Source organism: Triticum dicoccoides, chromosome 1A, assembly GCF_002162155.2.
Source record: "Triticum dicoccoides isolate Atlit2015 ecotype Zavitan chromosome 1A, WEW_v2.0, whole genome shotgun sequence".
Taxonomy (NCBI): domain Eukaryota; kingdom Viridiplantae; phylum Streptophyta; class Magnoliopsida; order Poales; family Poaceae; genus Triticum; species Triticum dicoccoides.
This window is the reverse complement of record NC_041380.1, coordinates 445,632,631-445,651,131: the sequence shown is the minus strand read 5'-3', so window position 1 is coordinate 445,651,131 and position 18,501 is coordinate 445,632,631.

Sequence of the window (18,501 nt, the reverse complement as noted above, 5' to 3'; positions counted from 1 at the left end):
GCGCCCTAGGGGAGTCCTACTCCCACCGGGAGTAGGATTCCCCTTTTCCTAATAGAACTTGGAGCCCTTCCAAGTAGTAGGAGTAGGAGGGAAGAAAGGGAAGGGAAAAGGAGAAGGAAGGAAGGCCCCCCCCCCTAGTCCAATTCGGACCAGCCCATGGGGAGGGATGCGGCCACCCTTTGAGGCCTTTCTCTCCTTTCCCGTATGGCCCATTAAGGCCCAATACGAATTCCGGTAACTCCCCGGTACTCCCGAAAATACCCGAATCACTCGGAACCTTTCCGATGTCCGAATATAGTCGTCCAATATATCGATCTTTACGTCTTGACCATTTCGAGACTCCTCGTCATGTCCCCGATCTCATCCGAGACTCCGAACTCCTTCGGTACATCAAAACACATAAACTCATAATATAACCGTCATCGAACTTTAAGCGTGCGGACCCTACGGGTTCGAGAACTATGTAGACATGACCGAGACACGTCTCCGGTCAATAACCAATAGCGGAACCTGGATGCTCATATTGGCTCCTACATATTCTACGAAGATCTTTATCGGTCAAACTGCATAACAACATACGTTGTTCCCTTTGTTATCGGTATGTTACTTGCCCGAGATTAGATCGTCAGTATCTCAATACCTAGTTCAATCTCATTACCTACAAGTCTTTTTACTCGTTATGTAACACATCATCCCGCAACTAACTCATTAGTCACATTGCTTGCAAGGCTTATAGTGATGTGCATTACCGAGTGGGCCCAGAGATACCTCTCCGACAATCGAAGTGACAAATCATAATCTCGAAATACGCTAACCCAACAAGTACCTTCGGAGACACCTGTAGAGCACCTTTATAATCACTCAGTTACGTTGTGGCATTTGGTAGCACACAAAGTGTTCCTCCGGTAAACGGGAGTTGCATAATCTCATAGTCATAGGAACATGTATAAGTCATGAAGAAAGCAATAGCAACAAACTAAACGATCAAGTGCTATGCTAACGGAATGGGTCGAGTCAATCACATCATTTTCTAATGATGTGACCCCGTTAATCAAATGATAACTCATGTCTATGGCTAGGAAATTTAACCATCTTTGATTCAACGATCTAGTCAAGTAGAGGCATACTAGTGACATACTGTTTGTCTATGTATTCACACATGTATTATGTTTCTGGTTAATACAATTCTAGCATGAATAATAAACATTTATCATGATATAAGGAAATAAATAATAACTTTATTATTGCCTCTAGGGCATATTTCCTTCAGTTTCCCACTAGAATCTTTCCTTTATATCTTATTATTCCAGCTGTTAAGGAGTACTCTGACAGTGTGTGGTCTTTCTTAAGGAGTAATTTCTCCAACAACTATAGACTGTCTAGGTCTTTCTGGTAACTGTCTACTAGCTCCTCTGCCCAAGCAGGAGTAGCAGTAGAGATGGCCATACATTGAGGAAGTAATCTGGACAAGGCATCAGCTACTTTATTCTGAATTCTTTTCTTCTATTTATTGTGAAATTAAATTCCAACAATTTCATCATTAACTTGCGTTGAACTCCTTCAATGATTTTCCGGTCAGTGATAAATTTCAATGACTGTTGGTCAGTCTTTATGATCAGCTCTTTTCCCAGCAGATAGTGCCTCCATCTCTTAAGGGCTACCAATATGGCCAATGCTTCTTTTTCATATGTAGACATAGCAGCATTTCTAGGGCAAAGTGATGAACTATAATAAGAGATAGGTCTTCCTTCCTACATTAACACAACCCCAATTCCTTTGCCAGATGCATCAGTTTCCAACACAAAATGTTGTGTGAAATCTGGTACAGCCAACACAGGAGCAGATGTCAGTGCTTTCTTTAGTTGCTGGAAAGCTTGGTTATGCTCAGGCTGCCAAGAGAAGTTACCCTTTTTCAACAGATCATGCAAGGGTCTGCAAATTACTCCATATCCCTTAATAAACTGATGACCCACAAGTATAGGGGATCTATCATAGTCCTTTCGATAAGTAAGAGTGTTGAACCCAACGAGGAGCAGAAGGAAATGATAAGCGGTTTCCAGCAAGGTATTCTCTGCAAGTACTAAAATAAGTGGTAACAAATAGTTTTGTGATAAGATAATTTGTAACGAGCAACAAGTAACAAATGTAAATAAAGTGCAGCAAAGTGGCCCAATCCTTTTGTAGCAAAGGACATGCCTAGACAAACTCTTATATGATGTAAAGCGCTCCCGAGGACACATGGGAATATCATCAGGCTAGTTTTCATCACGCTCATATGATTCGCGTTTGGTACTTTGATAATTTGGTATGTGGGTGGACCAGTGCTTGGGTGCTGTCCTTACTTGGACAAGCATCCCACTTATGATTAACCTCTATTGCAAGCATCCGCAAATACAACAAAAGTACTAAGGTAAACCTAACCATAGCATGAAACATATGGATCCAAATCAGCCCCTTACAAAGCAACGCATAAACTAGGGTTTAAGCTTCTGTCGCTCTAGCAACCCATCATCTACTTATTACTTCCCAATGCCTTCCTCTAGGCCTAAACAATGGTGAAGTGTCATGTAGTGGACGTTCACATAACACCACTAGAGGAGAGACAACATACATCTCATAAAAATATCGAACGAATACCAAATTCACATGACCACTAATAGCAAGACTTCTCCCCTGTCCTCATGAACAAAAGTAACTACTCACAAAGCATAAACATGTTCATAATCAGAGGGGTATTAATGTGCATATAGGATCTGAACATATGATCTTCCACCAATTAAACCAACTACCATCAACTACAAGGAGTAATTAACACTACTAGCAACCTACTAGCACCAATCCCGGACTTGGAGACAAGAATTGGGTACAAGAGATGAACTAGGGTTTTGAGATGAGATGGTGCTGATGAAGATGTTGATGGAGATTTCCCTCTCCCGATGAGAGGGGCGTTGGTGATGATGATGGCGATGATTTCCCCCTCCAGGAGGGAAGTTTTCCCGGCAGAACAGCCTCGCCAGAACCCTAGATTGGTTCCGCCAAGGTTCCTCCTTATGGCAGCGGAGTTTCGTCCAAGAAGATGGCTTATGATTATTTTCCCATCAAAAGAGTCCATATAGTAGAAGATGGTCACCGGAGGGCCACCAGGGGGCCCACGAGGTAGGGGGCGCGCCCCCACCCTTGTGGGCAGGGTGTGGCCCCCCTGGTGAAGTTCTTGCGCTCAATGTTTTTTAGATATTTGGAAAACATCATCCGTGAAGTTTCAGGACTTTTGGAGCTGTGCAGAATAGGTCTCTAATATTTGCTCCTTTTCCAAACAAAATCCCAGCCGCTGGCATTCTCCCTCTTTGTGTAAACCTTGTAAAATAAGAGAGAATACGCATAAGTATTGTGACATAATGTGTAATAATAGCCCATAATGCAATAAATATTGATATAAAAGCATGATGCAATATGGACGTATCAACTCCCCCAAGCTTAGACCTCGCTTGTCCTCAAGTGAAAAGCCGAAATCGAAAAATATGTCCACATGTTTAGAGATGAAGGTGTCGATAAAAATAAAACACGGACATGAGGGCATCATGATCATTCTTAGAGCAGCAACTTATATAATTCTTGTCATATGATATCTTATGCTAGAGTAATAGTTCAATCACAATATCAAGTATGAATTGTAAACTTCATTGAAAACTAACAAACTATAATCTCAGTCATTGAAGCAATTGCAATTTATCATAACATAGGAAAGCGTCAATGTATAAGAGCTTTTTAGCAAGTCCACATACTCAACTATCATATAGTCTTTCACAATTGCTGACACTCACGCAATACTTATGGGTATGGAGTTTTAATCAGACACAGAGAAAGATAGGGGCTTATAGTTTTGCGTCCCAACGTTTTACCTCATGGGTAATGTCAACAGTAATAGTTCATGAAAACCCACATCCAATTAGCCATATATACCAGGATCTTTCCAACATATTGTGCTTGCCAAAGGATAAAATGTAAAAAAAGGAAGGGTGAAGATCACCTTGACTCTTTTGCAGTATAGGAGATAAAAGTAAAAGATAGGCCCTTCGTAGAGGGAAGCAGAGGTTGTCATGCCCTTTTATGGTTGGATGCACATAATCCTAATGCGGAAGAACATCACTTTTATATTGCCACTTGTGATATGGACCTTTATTATGCAGTCTGTCGCTTTTATTACTCCATATCCCTTAATAAACTGATGACCCACAAGTATAGGGGATCTATCGTAGTCCTTTTGATAAGTAAGAGTGTTGAACCCAATGAGGAGTAGAAGGAAATGATAAGCGGTTTCCAGCAAGGTATTCTCTGCAAGTACTGAAATAAGTGGTAACAGATAGTTTTGTGATAAGATAATTTGTAACGAGCAACAAGTAACAAAGTAAATAAAGTGCAGCAAAGTGGCCCAATCCTTTTGTAGCAAAGGACATGCCTAGACAAACTCTTATATGATGTAAAGCGCTCCCAAGGACACATGGGAATACTGTCAGGCTAGTTTTCATCACACTCATATGATTCGCGTTCGGTACTTTGATAATTTGGCATGTGGGTGGACCGGTGCTTGGGTGTTGTCCTTACTTGGACAAGCATCCCACTTATGATTAACCTCTATTGCAAGCATCCGCAAATACAACAAAAGTATTAAGGTAAATCTAACCATAGCATGAAACATATGGATCCAAATCAGCCCCTTACGAAGCAACGCATAAACTAGGGTTTAAGCTTCTGTCGCTCTAGAAACCCATCATCTACTTATTACTTCCCAATGCCTTCCTCTAGGCCCAAACAATGGTGAAGTGTCATGTAGTCGACGTTCACATAACACCACTAGAGGATAGACAACATACATCTCATCAAAATATCGAACGAATACCAAATTCACATGACTACTAATAGCAAGACTTCTCCCATGTCCTCAGGAACAAAAGTAACTACTCACAAAGCATAAACATGTTCATAATCAAAGGGGTATTAATGTGCATATAGGATCTGAACATATGATCTTCCACCAATTAAACCAACTAGCATCAACTACCAGGAGTAATTAACACTACTAGCAACCTACTAGCACCAATCCCGGACTTGGAGACAAGAATTGGGTACAAGAGATGAACTAGGGTGTTGAGATGAGATGGTGCTGATGAAGATGTTGATGGAGATTGCCCTCTCCCGATGAGAGGGGCGTTGGTGATGATGATGGCGATGATCTCCCCCTCCAGGAGGGAAGTTTCCCCAGCAGAACAGCCCCGCCAGAACCCTAGATTGGTTCCGTCAAGGTTCCGCCTCGTGGCGGCGGAGTTTCGTCCGAGAAGATGGCTTATGATTATTTTCCCATCGAAAGAGTCCATATAGTAGAAGATGGTCACCGGAGGGCCACCAGGGGGCCCACGAGGTAGGGGGCGCGCCCAGGGGGGTAGGGCGTGCCCCCACCCTCGTGGGCAGGGTGTGGCCCCCTGGTGAAGTTCTTGCGCTCATTTTTTATATATATTTGGAAAACATCATCCGTGAAGTTTCAGGACTTTTGGAGCTGTGCAGAATAGGTCTCTAATATTTGCTCCTTTTCCAGCCAGAATCCCAGCCGCTGGCATTCTCCCTCTTTATGTAAACCTTGTAAAATAAGAGAGAATAAGCATAAGTATTGTGACATAATGTGTAATAATAGCCCATAATGCAATAAATATTGATATAAAAGCATGATGCAAAATGGACGTATCAACTCCCCCAAGCTTAGACCTCGCTTGTCCTCAAGCGAAAAGCCGAAATCGAAAAAATATGTCCACATGTTTAGAGATGAAGGTGTCGATAAAAATAAAATACGGACATGAGGGCATCACGATCATTCTTAGAGCAGCAACTTATATAATTCTTGTCATATGATATCTTATGCTAGACTAATAATTCAATCACAATATCAAGTATGAATCGTAAACTTCATTGAAAAATAACAAACTATAATCTCAGTCATTGAAGCAATTGCAATTTATCATAACATAGGAAAGAGTCAATGTATAAGAGCTTTTTAGAAAGTCCACATACTCAACTATCATATAGTCTTTCACAATTGCTGACACTCACACAATACTTATGGGTATGGAGTTTTAATCGGACACAGAGAAAGATAGGGGCTTATAGTTTTGCCTCCCAACGTTTTACCTCATGGGTAATGTCAACAGTAATAGTTCATGAAAACCCACATCCAATTAGCCATATATACCAGGATCTTTCCAACATATCACACGGATTTGTGCCTTCGCAGAGGGAAGCAGAGGTTGTCATGCGTTTTTATGGTTGGATGCACAAAATCCTAATGCGAAAGAACATCACTTTATATTGCCACTTGTGATATGGACCTTTATTATGCAGTCTGTCGCTTTTATTACTTCCATATCACACAATTGTATAAAGCTTATTTCTACCGCACCAATCAATCATACATATTTAGAGAGCAATTTTTATTGCTTGCACCGATGACAACTTACTTGATGGATCTTTCTCAACCCCTATGTAGGTATGGCGGACTCTCATGGCAAAACTGGTTTAAGGGTATTTGGAAGCACAAGTAGTATTTCTACTTGGTGCAATGAATTTGGCTAGCATGAGGGAGAAAGGAAAGCTCAACATGTTGGAGGATCCAAGACAATATAATTTATCTCAGATGTAAGAAAACATAACCCATTACGTTGTCTTCCTTGTCCAATGTCAACTCTTTAGCATGTCATATTTTAATGAGTGCTCCCAATCATAAAAGATGTCCAAGATAGTATATTTATATGTGAAGACCTCTCTTTCTTTATTACTTTCTATTAATTGCAACGATGACCAAAACTATGTTTGTCAACCCTCAATAACTTTTATTCATCATACTTTTTCTATGTGAGCTTATTACTCTCCATAAGAGTCACATGATCTCTTTGTTTCTTTTTATTTCTTTCTCTTTTCTTTTATTCACTTGGGATCGTGGCAAAATAATCGCCCTTGGCTCAACACTAATATTTATTATATAGCTCATGGACTCGATTACATAGAAGGATAATAAAGCAAAACTCACAACTAGATCATACTAAGAACTTTTATTCTACTAGATCAAAATATTACCAAAAGGATCGAACTAAGGAAAACTGAAAAGATAAAAGTGATGGTGATACGATACCGGGGCACTCCCCCAAGCTTGGCAGTTGCCAAGTGGAGTGCCCATACCAGATACTCAATTCTTATTTGTTGGTGAAGAAGGTGGAGTTGTTGATGATGGATAGTCGCACATCGAGCGTAGGAGGTCTTCTAGCATGCGGATAATGCCCTTGAGTGTGATGATCTGCTCCTTCAACAAAATATTTTCACGTGTGAGATACTTATTTTGTATACGAGCCAACTCAATCATCTTGAAAGCTTCGATTTCTGTTGAGGTAAGAAGATTGTGATCCAGTTGAAGGGTGTCCTCTGTTGCTGGAACTTGGTCCTCCATGGCCTTCTTGATCCCTTCATCCTTGTTGATCTCCATAGGTTCTTCTTTCTTCAGCTCTATCTTCATTATCCAAGCATCATTGCCCTCATGGTTGAAGGAGGAGGGAGACGACATAGTGCCTGGCCTTGAAAACCCTGACAGAAAACAGCTCGAAACAAAAGACAGGAGATTTTTGCGTGATACGGGAGTCAAAACCCCCGGGAGATTATATAATGAATTTTTACCGACCAAAATACGTGTCGTGTAAGAAAACAGAGTCCGGGGAGCACACGAGGTGCCCACGAGGTAGGGGGCGCGCCCAGTAGGTAGGGCGCGCCCTCCACCCTCGTGGACCCTCGTGTCCTTTCCGGACTGCTGCTTATTTTTCTATTTTTCTAAATATTCCAAAACGGAGAAATATTGCCTTAAAACTGTTTTGGAGTCGGTTTACTTACCGTAACACATACCTATTCCTTTTCGGAGTCTGAAGCATTCCAGAAAGTGTCCTTTATGTATTCCTTCGGGGTTACGGTTTCAATAACATTGGTTTCAACATTTATGGGATTACCTGAGATATAGTGTTTGATTCTTTGACCGTTCACCACCCTCGGATTTGTGCCTTCGAAGTTGTTGATTTTTATGGCACCGAAACGGTAGACCTCCTCGATAAGGTAAGGACCCTCCCATTTAGAGAGAAGTTTTCCTGCAAAAAATCTTAAACGAGAGTTGTATAGCAATACATAATCACCTATGTTAAACTCACGCTTTTGTATTCTTTTATCATGCCACCTTTTAATTTTTTCTTTAAACAACTTGGCATTTTCGTAGGCTTGGCTTCTCCATTCATCAAGTGAGCTAATATCAAATAGCCTCTTCTCACCGGCAAGTTTAAAATCATAATTAAGTTCTTTAATGGCCCAATAAGCCTTGTGTTCTAGTTCGAGAGGTAAGTGACATGCTTTTCCATAGACCATTTTATACGGAGACATACCCATAGGATTTTTATATGCAGTTCTATAGGCCCATAATGCATCATCAAGTTTCTTGGACCAATTCTTTCTGGACCTATTAACAGTCTTTTGCAAAATTAATTTGAGTTCTCTATTACTCAATTCTACTTGACCACTAGACTGAGGGTGATAAGGAGATGCAATTCTATGATTAACATCATATTTAGCAAGCATTTTACGGAAAGCACCATGAATAAAATGTGAACCACCATCAGTCATTAAATATCTAGGGACTCCAAACCTTAGAAAAATAACTTCTTGAAGCATTTTAGTAGAAGTGTTATGATCAGCACTACTAGTTGGGATAGCTTCTACCCACTTAGTAACGTAGTCAACATCAACTAAAATATGTGTATAACCATTAGAGGAAGGAAACGGTCCCATATAGTCAAAGCCCCAAACATCAAATGGTTCAATAAAAAGTGAATAATTCATAGGCATTTCTTGACGTCTACTAATATTACCAATTCTTTGACATTCATCACAAGATAAGACAAACTTATGGGCATCCTTGAAGAGAGTAGGCCAATAAAAACATATTGCGGTACCTTATGTGCAGTTCTATCTCCAGCATGGTGTCCTCCATAAGCTTTGGAGTGACACTTGCGTAGGATCTGTTCCTATTCATGCTCAGGTACACAACGTCTAATAACACCATCCACTCCTTCTTTATAAAGATGTGGGTCATCCCAAAAGTAATGCCTCAAATTATAGAAGAACTTTTTCTTTTGCTGGTATGTGAAACTAGGTGGTATAAACTTAGCAACAATGTAATTAGCATAATCAACATACCATGGAGTAGTATGAGAAGTATTTATGACATTTAATTGCTCATCAGGGAAGTTATCATCAATAGGTAGTGAGTCATCAAGCACATTTTCTAACCTAGACAAGTTGTCTGCAATGGGGTTCTCGGCTCCTTTTCTATCAACAATATGTAAATCAAATTCTTGTAGCAAGAGAACCCATCTAATAAGTCTAGGTTTAGCATCTTTCTTTTCCATAAGATATTTAATAGCAACATGATCAGTGTGAATAGTTACTTTAGAATCAACAATATAAGGTCTAAACTTATCACAAGCAAATACAACTGCTAATAATTCTTTTTCAGTGGTAGCATAATTTCTTTGAGCATTGTCTAGAGTTTTACTAGCATATTGAATAACATTTAGTTTCTTATCAACTCTTTGTCCTAGAACAACACCTACAGCATAATCACTAGCATCACACATAATTTTAAAGGGTAAATTCCAATCAGGTGGCTAAACAATAGGCGCAGAGATCAATGCTTTCTTAAGTATTTCAAATGCTTCTACACAATCATCATCAAAGACAAATGGTATATCTTTTTGTAATAAATTAGTCAGAGGCCGAGAGATTTTTGAGAAGTCCTTAATGAACCTCCTATAAAAACCGGCATGACCAAGGAAACTTCTTATACCTTTGATGTCCTTGGGACATGGCATCTTTTCAATAGCATCAACCTTGGCTTTATCAACTTCAATACCTCTTTCAGAAACTTTATGCCCCAAGACAATACCTTCATTAACCATAAAGTGGCACTTTTCCCAATTCAAGACAAGATTAGTTTCTTCACATCTCTGCAAAACTCGATCAAGGTTGCTCAAGCAATCATCAAAAGAAGATCCATAGACAGAAAAGTAGTCCATGAAAACCTCACAAATCTTTTCACAAAAGTTAGAGAATATAGCCATCATGCATCTTTGAAAGGTAGCAGGTGCATTACATAAACCAAAAGGCATACGTCTATAAGCAAAAGTACCAAAAGGGCATGTAAAAGTAGTCTTTGATTGATCTTTGGCTGACACAGGTATTTGAGAGAAACCAGAATAACCATCTAGAAAGCAAAAATGTGTATGTTTGGATAATTTTTCTAGCATTTGATCGATAAAAGGTAAGGGGTAATGATCCTTTTTAGTAGCCTTATTTAATTTGCGGAAATCAATTACCATCCTATAACCAGTAATAATTCTTTGAGGAATGAATTCATCTTTATCATTAGGAACAACAGTAATACCTCCCTTCTTAGGGACACAATGGACAGGACTTACCCACTTACTATCAGCAACAGGATAAATTATACCTGCCTCAAGGAGCTTTAGTATCTCCTTTCTTACCACCTCTTTCATTTTAGGATTCAGACGGCGTTGATGATCACGAACTGGTTTAGCATCTTCTTCCAAACTAATTTTATGTTGACATAGAGTGGGACTAATGCCCTTAAGATCATCAAGAGTATACCCAATAGCAGCACTGTGCTTCTTCAGAGTTTTCAATAATCTCTCTTCTTCCTGTTCTGAAAGGTTAGCACTAATAATAACAGGATATATCTTAATCTCATCAAGATAAGCATATTTAAGAGTATCAGGTAACGGTTTAAGCTCAAACACGGGATCACCCTTGGTTGGAGAAGGATCCCCTAGGATTTCAACAGGTAAATTGTTTTTCAGAATAGGTTCATGTTTAAAGAATACTTCATCTAATTCCCTTCTTTCATTCATAAACATATCATTTTCATGGTCTAGCAAATATTGTTCTAAAGGATCACTAGGAGGTACGGCAATAGAAGCAAGACCAATAATTTCATCCTTACTAGATAATTCTTCTTCACGGTGTTGTCTACTAAATTTAGAAAAATTAAATTCATGAGTCATATCATCTAAAACGACAGTAAAAACATCCCTTTTGCAATCTATGGTAGCATTAACAGTATTTAAGAAGGGTCTGCCAAATATAATGGGACAAAAACTATCTTGTGGGGAACCAAGAACAAGAAAATCAGCAGGATATTTAGTTTTTCCACACAAGACTTCAACATCTCTAACAATTCCCGTTGGTGAAATAGTATCTCTATTAGCAAGTTTAATTGTGACATCAATATCATCTAACTCAGCGGGTGCAATGTCATGCATAATTTATTTGTATAAGTCAATAGGTATTGCACTAGCACTAGAACCCATATCACACAAGCCATGATAACAATGATCTCCTATTTTAACAGAAATAACAGGCATGCCTACCACGGGTCTAGGTTTATCTATATCACGGGGTTTAGCAATTCTAGCAATTTCATTATAGAAATAAATAACATGCCCATCTATATTATCAGACAAGAGATCTTTAATAATAGCAATATTAGGTTCAACTTTAACTTGCTCAGGAGGTGTATATGTTTTAATATTGCTTTGACGAACCACAGTTGAAGCTTTAGCATGATCCTTTATCCTAACAGGGAAAGGTGGTTTCTCAACATAAGAAGTAGGAACAATAGGATCATTATAAGTGATAGTCTTTTCTTCAACTTTAATAGGTGCAGCTACTTTTACTTCTATGGGAGGATGATATTTAAACCACTTCTCCTTGGGGAGATCAACATAAGCAGCAAATGATTCACAAAAAGAAGCTACTATCTCAGAGTCAAGTCCATATTTAGTGCTAAATTTACAAAAAATATCGGTATCCATAAAAGATTTAACACAATCAAAACTAGGTGTCATACCTGACTCCTTACCATTGTCGAGGTCCCAATTTTCGGAGTTGCGTTTAATTCTTTCCAATAAATCCCATTTGAATTCAATAGTCTTCATCATAAAAGAGCCAGCACAAGAAGTATCAAGCATGGTGCGATTGTTACCAGAAAGCCGAGCATAAAATTTTTGAATAATCATTTCTCTTGAGAGCTCATGATTGGGGCATGAATATAGCATTGATTTAAGCCTCCCCCAAGCTTGAGCGATGCTTTCTCCTTCGCGAGGCCAAAAATTATATATATAATTGCGATCACGATGAACAAGATGCATGGGATAAAACTTTTGATGAAATTCCAATTTCAATCATTTGTAGTTCCATGACTCCATATCATCATATAGCCTATACCATGTCAATGCATATCCCCTCAAAGATAAGGGGAAGACCTTCTTCTTAACAACATCTCCGGGTACACCTGCAAGCTTAAATAATCCACAAACTTCATCCACATATATTAGATGCTCATCAGGATGTTTTGTTCCATCTCCTAAAAAGGATTAGCTAGCAGTTTTTCTACCATACCCAAAGGAATTTCAAAGCAAGCATTTTTATTTTCAGTAGGTTCAATAGGTTGAGGAGCAACTCTTTGCTCTACTGGTCGGGGTGAAGATACCCCGAACAAGCCCCTCAGAGGATTACTTTCCATAGTAACAAGTGACAGTAAATTTCAGCACACTATATAAATTTTTCCTTACCAAATTCCACCTACCAAAGGTGCTTCACTCCCCGGCAACGGTGCCAGAAAAGAGTCTTGATGACCCACAAGTATAGGGGATCTATCATAGTCCTTTCGATAAGTAAGAGTGTCGAACCCAACGAGGAGCAGAAGGAAATGATAAGCGGTTTCCAGACAGGTATTCTCTGCAAGTACTGAAATAAGTGGTAACAGATAGTTTTGTGATAAGATAATTATAAATGAGCAACAAGTAACAAAAGTAAATAAAGTGCGGCAAAGTGGCCCAATCCTTTTGTAGCAAAGGACAAGCCTGGACAAACTCTTATATGATGTAAAGCGCTCCCGAGGACACATGGGAATATCGTCAAGCTAGTTTTCATCATGCTCATATGATTCGCGTTCGGTACTTTGATAATTTGGTATGTGGGTGGACCAGTGCTTGGGTGCTGCCCTTACTTGGACAAGCATCCCACTTATGATTAACCTCTATTGCAAGCATCCGCAAATACAACAAAAGTATTAAGGTAAACCTAACCATAGCATGAAACATATGGATCCAAATCAGGCCCTTACGAAGCAACGCATAAACTAGGGTTTAAGCTTCTGTCACTCTAGCAACCCATCATCTACTTATTACTTCCCAATGCCTTCCTCTAGGCCCAAACAATGGTGAAGTGTCATGTAGTCGACGTTCACATAACACCACTAGAGGAGAGACAACATACATCTCATCAAAATATCGAACGAATACCAAATTCACATGACTACTAATAGAAAGACTTCTCCCATGTCCTCAGGAACAAAAGTAACTACTCACAAAGAATAAACATGTTCATAATCAGAGGGGTATTAATGTGCATATAGGATCTGAACATATGATCTTCCACCAATTAAACCAACTAGCATCAACTATAAGGAGTAATTAACACTACTAGCAACCTACTAGCACCAATCCCGGACTTGGAGACAAGAATTGGGTATAAGAGATGAACTAGGGTTTTGAGATGAGATGGTGCTGATGAAGATGTTGATGGAGATTGTCCTCTCCCGATGAGAGGAGCGTTGGTGATGATGATGGCGATGATTTCCCCCTCTAGGAGGGAAGTTTCCCCGGCAGAACAGCCCCGCCAGAACCCTAGATTGGTTCCACCAAGGTTCCGCCTCGTGGCGGCGGAATTTCATCCGAGAAGATGTCTTATGATTATTTTCCCATCGAAAGAGTCCATATAGCAGAAGATGGTCACCGGAGGGCCACCAGGGGGCCCACGAGGTAGGGGCGCGCCCAGGGGGTAGGGCGCGCCCCCACCCTCGTGGGCAGGGTGTGGCCCCCCTGGTAAAGTTCATGCGCTCAATGTTTTTATATATTTGGAAAACATCATCCGTGAAGTTTTAGGACTTTTGGAACTGTGCAGAATAGGTCTCTAATATTTGCTCATTTTCCAGCCAGAATCCCAGCCGCTGGCATTCTCCCTCTTTATGTAAACCTTGTAAAATAAGAGAGAATAAGCATAAGTATTGTGACATAGTGTGTAATAACAACCCATAATGCAATAAATATTGATATAAAAGCATGATGCAAAATGGACGTATCATAAACCTTCTGTAATACCCAACCAGACCAAGAAAAGTTCTTAGTTTAGTAATATTTTCAGGAATTGGCCAATCTGAAGTGGCTGATATTTTCTGTGGGTTTGTAGCTACCCCCTTTTCAAAGATAACATGGCCCAAGTACTCCACTTGATGTACTGCAAATACACATTAGACATCTTTGCATAGAGCTGATGTTTCTTTAGTAACTCCATTACCAGTTTGATATGTTCTAGATGTTCTTTGAGAGATTTGTTGAATATTAATATGTCATCAAAGAAAACCAACACAAATTTCCTCAAATAAGGCCCAAAAATGGTGTTCATCAGTTCCTGAAATGTACCAAGTGCATTTGAAAGACCAAAGGGCATGACTAAATATTCAAAGTGCCCCAAGAATGTTCTAAAGGCAGTCTTTTATATATCTTCAGGTGACATTCTGATCTGATGGTATCCAGACCTGAAGTCCAATTTGGTGAAGTATTTTGCTCCATGGAGCTCATCCAACAAATCTTCTATAACTGGTATAGGGAACTTGTTCTTAATCGTGAGAGCATTGAGCTTTCTATAATTAGTACATAACCTCATAGATCCATCCTTTTTCTTAACTAACAGAACTGGTGCTGCAAAAGGGCTTTGACTGTGCCTTATCAAATGTGCAGCTAACAAATTTTTAATTTGCTCTTCCATTTCCTTCTTTTGGTGTTGAGGGACTCTATAAGGTCTGGCCTGGGGTGGTGTAGCTCCTGCCACTAAAGGGATTTTATGGTCCAATGCCCTCTAAGGTAGTAGTGTTTTAGGTTCTTCAAACAAATCTACATATTCCAAGAGTAATTTCTGTATTTCTAGTGGAGTTTTAAAATCCTCAGGAGCATCCATGAGTATGCTAAGAATTTGACAGAGAAATACTTCAGCTCCTTTCTCCATCAGCTTGTCCACTCTCTTGGGTGGAACTTCTTTCAAGTTAGCGGCAGTAGAGAACATTGTTGTTGACACAGTCTGTTTGCCCCCATGTGTAAACCCAAATTGCTATGCAGGGATATCAAAGGAAACACGACTAACAACAGTAAACCAGTCATATCCCAAGATAACATCATGACTTGGTAGAGAGATTACTCTGGAATTGTGAGATACTGTCAGTTTGGCAATCTGAAATTCACAATTGGGAACCACTGCAGTAGATAGTAATACTCCACCCCTAGCTACTGCAATGCTTCTAGGTTTAACATGCAGCATGTTGTAGTTAGCTTTGACTGCAAACTCCTGATTGAGGAAAGATGTAGTGCTACTAGAGTCTAATAAGGCCACTGCTCTTTTTCCATTGATATGTATTATCACTGTTGGAGTAGGCACTGCAAGTTGTTGTCCCATTGCAAAAGTGGAGATGAACATGGCCTGATCTCCTTCAGATACTGGTTCTATTTGTTCCTCAAGCTGTTGCTCTTCTACCTCATAAGTTGTTTGCTCCTCTAGTTCTTGTTTCCTAGCATGTATAGTTGGAACTAATTTGCATTTATGACCATGCACCCACTTATCTCCACATCTCCAACACTCTCCCACTTTCCTGATTTTCTGTGTATTGTTAACAGGAACTTCAGTATGCCTGATGGGAATTTGCTGTTGAGAAGAGGGAGTGGTACTCTGCTTTGGAGGGAAACTCCCAGAGGTTTTCTGATAGTAGTTGTTGTAAGGGACAAAAATTCTTTTAGGCACTGTGGTCACTGGAGGGTGACATGGCTCTACATCTTTAGCTAACCAATAAGCATTAGTGAGTGTTTGCGGTCTTAATGGTCTGATATGGAACTTTATGCCCTCCCTCAAACCATTTACATAGCATCTTACAAACCAGGATTTTGCTAGTTCAGGATTTTCCACTTGGACATCAGCCATAAGATCTTCAAATGTCTTTGTATATTCAGACACAGAGCTGTTTAACTGTCTCATGGAGTTGAATTTTTCAGAAAATCTCTTGGTGATTTCAGTGCAAAATTCCTTCCATGATACTTTCTTCTCCAGTAATTCTGACCTTCTCAACCACACATCAGCTTCCCCAATAATGTATAGCCGAGCAAGAGAGACTTTATATTCTTCAGGAACAGCTCACATCTGAATGTATTTATTGCACTGTCTGATCCAACCAACTGGATCCTCACCTTAAAATCTAGGAAAATCCATTTTGGGTCCTTTAGTGAGAGATTTCATGAACTGACATTGCATGTCCTGTTCATAAGTTCTAGCATACCCCTGCCATAACTACATGTCTCTATTTTGATGATAATGTTGCTGAAATGCAGGAGTGTAAGAATTGTGTCTTGTTGTCATTCGTGTTCCTAAAGGACTTGCCTGCTCTGTTCTGCCTTGCTGATTAAATCCAGGTGGAGCCGCAGGTTTACTTGTTCTGTTAGGAGGTAAGTTCTGCATCTGTAGTTCTTCTAACTGTCTTGTTTTCTCTTTTCCTGCTTCCAGTTGTTTCCTGAGTTGGTCTATTCTGAGCAATTGATTCTGCATTTGCTCTTGAGACCCTGCTGGTGATTTAGGTGCTTGCTGCGAACTTGAAGCTGGATCAGTTGTCTCTCTCTTACTGGCGCTTTCACCAAGGTCTGCAACACAACATTAATTGTGGATAGCTGCTTGCCCAAGTCCAGAACCACTTACTCGACATTCCCCATTTGCACTGAAATTTCTCCCTGTTTTGAGCTGATCGAATGGACATCATCGTGCAGTTTTGCCATATCAGCCTGCATCTGAGCTTGATCTTTCTGTAGAACTCCGAAATCATCCCGAAGATACAGCACTTCTTGCAGATCCGTCTCATCAATTGCCTTCGCGCGCCCCATCGCCTTGATCTGAAGTGGAGTTTAGGAATTTTACTACTGGATCGACCAACAACCCTTGCTCGACCTCAAATCCTGCCGCTGCCCTGATCCACGCCTCCAAGGTACACGGATCAGTGCTCAGACGCGGGATTTTACCAATCTAGCGAGGTGCTCGACCAACCGCTCCGGCTCGGCTGATTTGTACCCGAACGATCGTCGCCGCCAGTGCCACCACACACTACCGACACTCTTCAACCCCGACGCCTCTCAGGACTCCGTCGCCGATCAGAAGGAAAGGGTGGGAATACCTCGAGAGAGAAAAAATCGCCCATCGGAACTCGCCTCTGCCAAGGAACGCTTGCTCATGATACCAATTTGTCAGGATCTAGCTAGTCCAGGATGATAAGTTTAGGGATTTGAAGAAAGGGGATTGGGGAATTTCTCCCGGATCCACGATATATGTATTATATATGAGTTTACTTGGCCATCTTGGCAATTCTTGTAGGAAAAAATAGCGATGATGACTGCCAGCCACAGCCCGGCTGTTATATAGGCGATGAGCTCCCGGCAAGGAGGTGAAATGGAGCAGTAACTAACAGTAACGTTACAATCTTCATCGTACAGCTAGCGACAAACGGTAATAGTGAGGAGCTATCTCAGCCGTCCATTTCTCTGAAATGTTTTCTTCTTGATCTGCTACAGTTAACTGAAGAATATCGCGACAGCTTCAGTCCTGATAGCCACGAGACGGGCGAGGGACGCGAAGGCATAGGCGGCGACATCGGCATGTAGGGAAGCGAAGAGGGAGGAGATGTCGTCATGGGCGGCGGCGGGGAGAGGAGGGGGCAGCCTGAGCAGCGAAGGAAGGGAGGGAGATGCCGTCGTGTAAGGCTGAACCGGGCTTAGCCTTGGCCCGAGCAGGAGACATGGCCCAATTAATGACAGGGCTGCAAAATAGCTACGGGGAGTAGCTTCCCTTGCGATTTCAGGCCCAGTTCGCGGCGAACATAGCGTTTACTTTAGATCTGACGGCCATTAATGTTTAACAAATGAAATCAAACGGCCAGAAATGCCTAATTCATGTGAGGACAGGGATTAGGTGCTCTGTCACGGTTTACTCGGCGCGCATGAGCAATTTCTGGGATCTAGGTGATTAGCGATTGGTTGTAAATTCCTTTGCTCATGACCGAAAAATAGCATAAGTAGTTAAACCACAGCGCCTAAGGGCATCTCCAACGCGAGGCACTAGGAACGGGCGCTAGGATAGAAATCTTGGCCGATTAGTGGTTATACCCTCAAATCCTGGAGTCACCCATGGCATCGGCGCAATATTTGGTGTCGGTCGCTTGGCCCTTTTTTTCTCTCAGGCTGGTCATAGTGGGAAGTAACTTAGACTAGT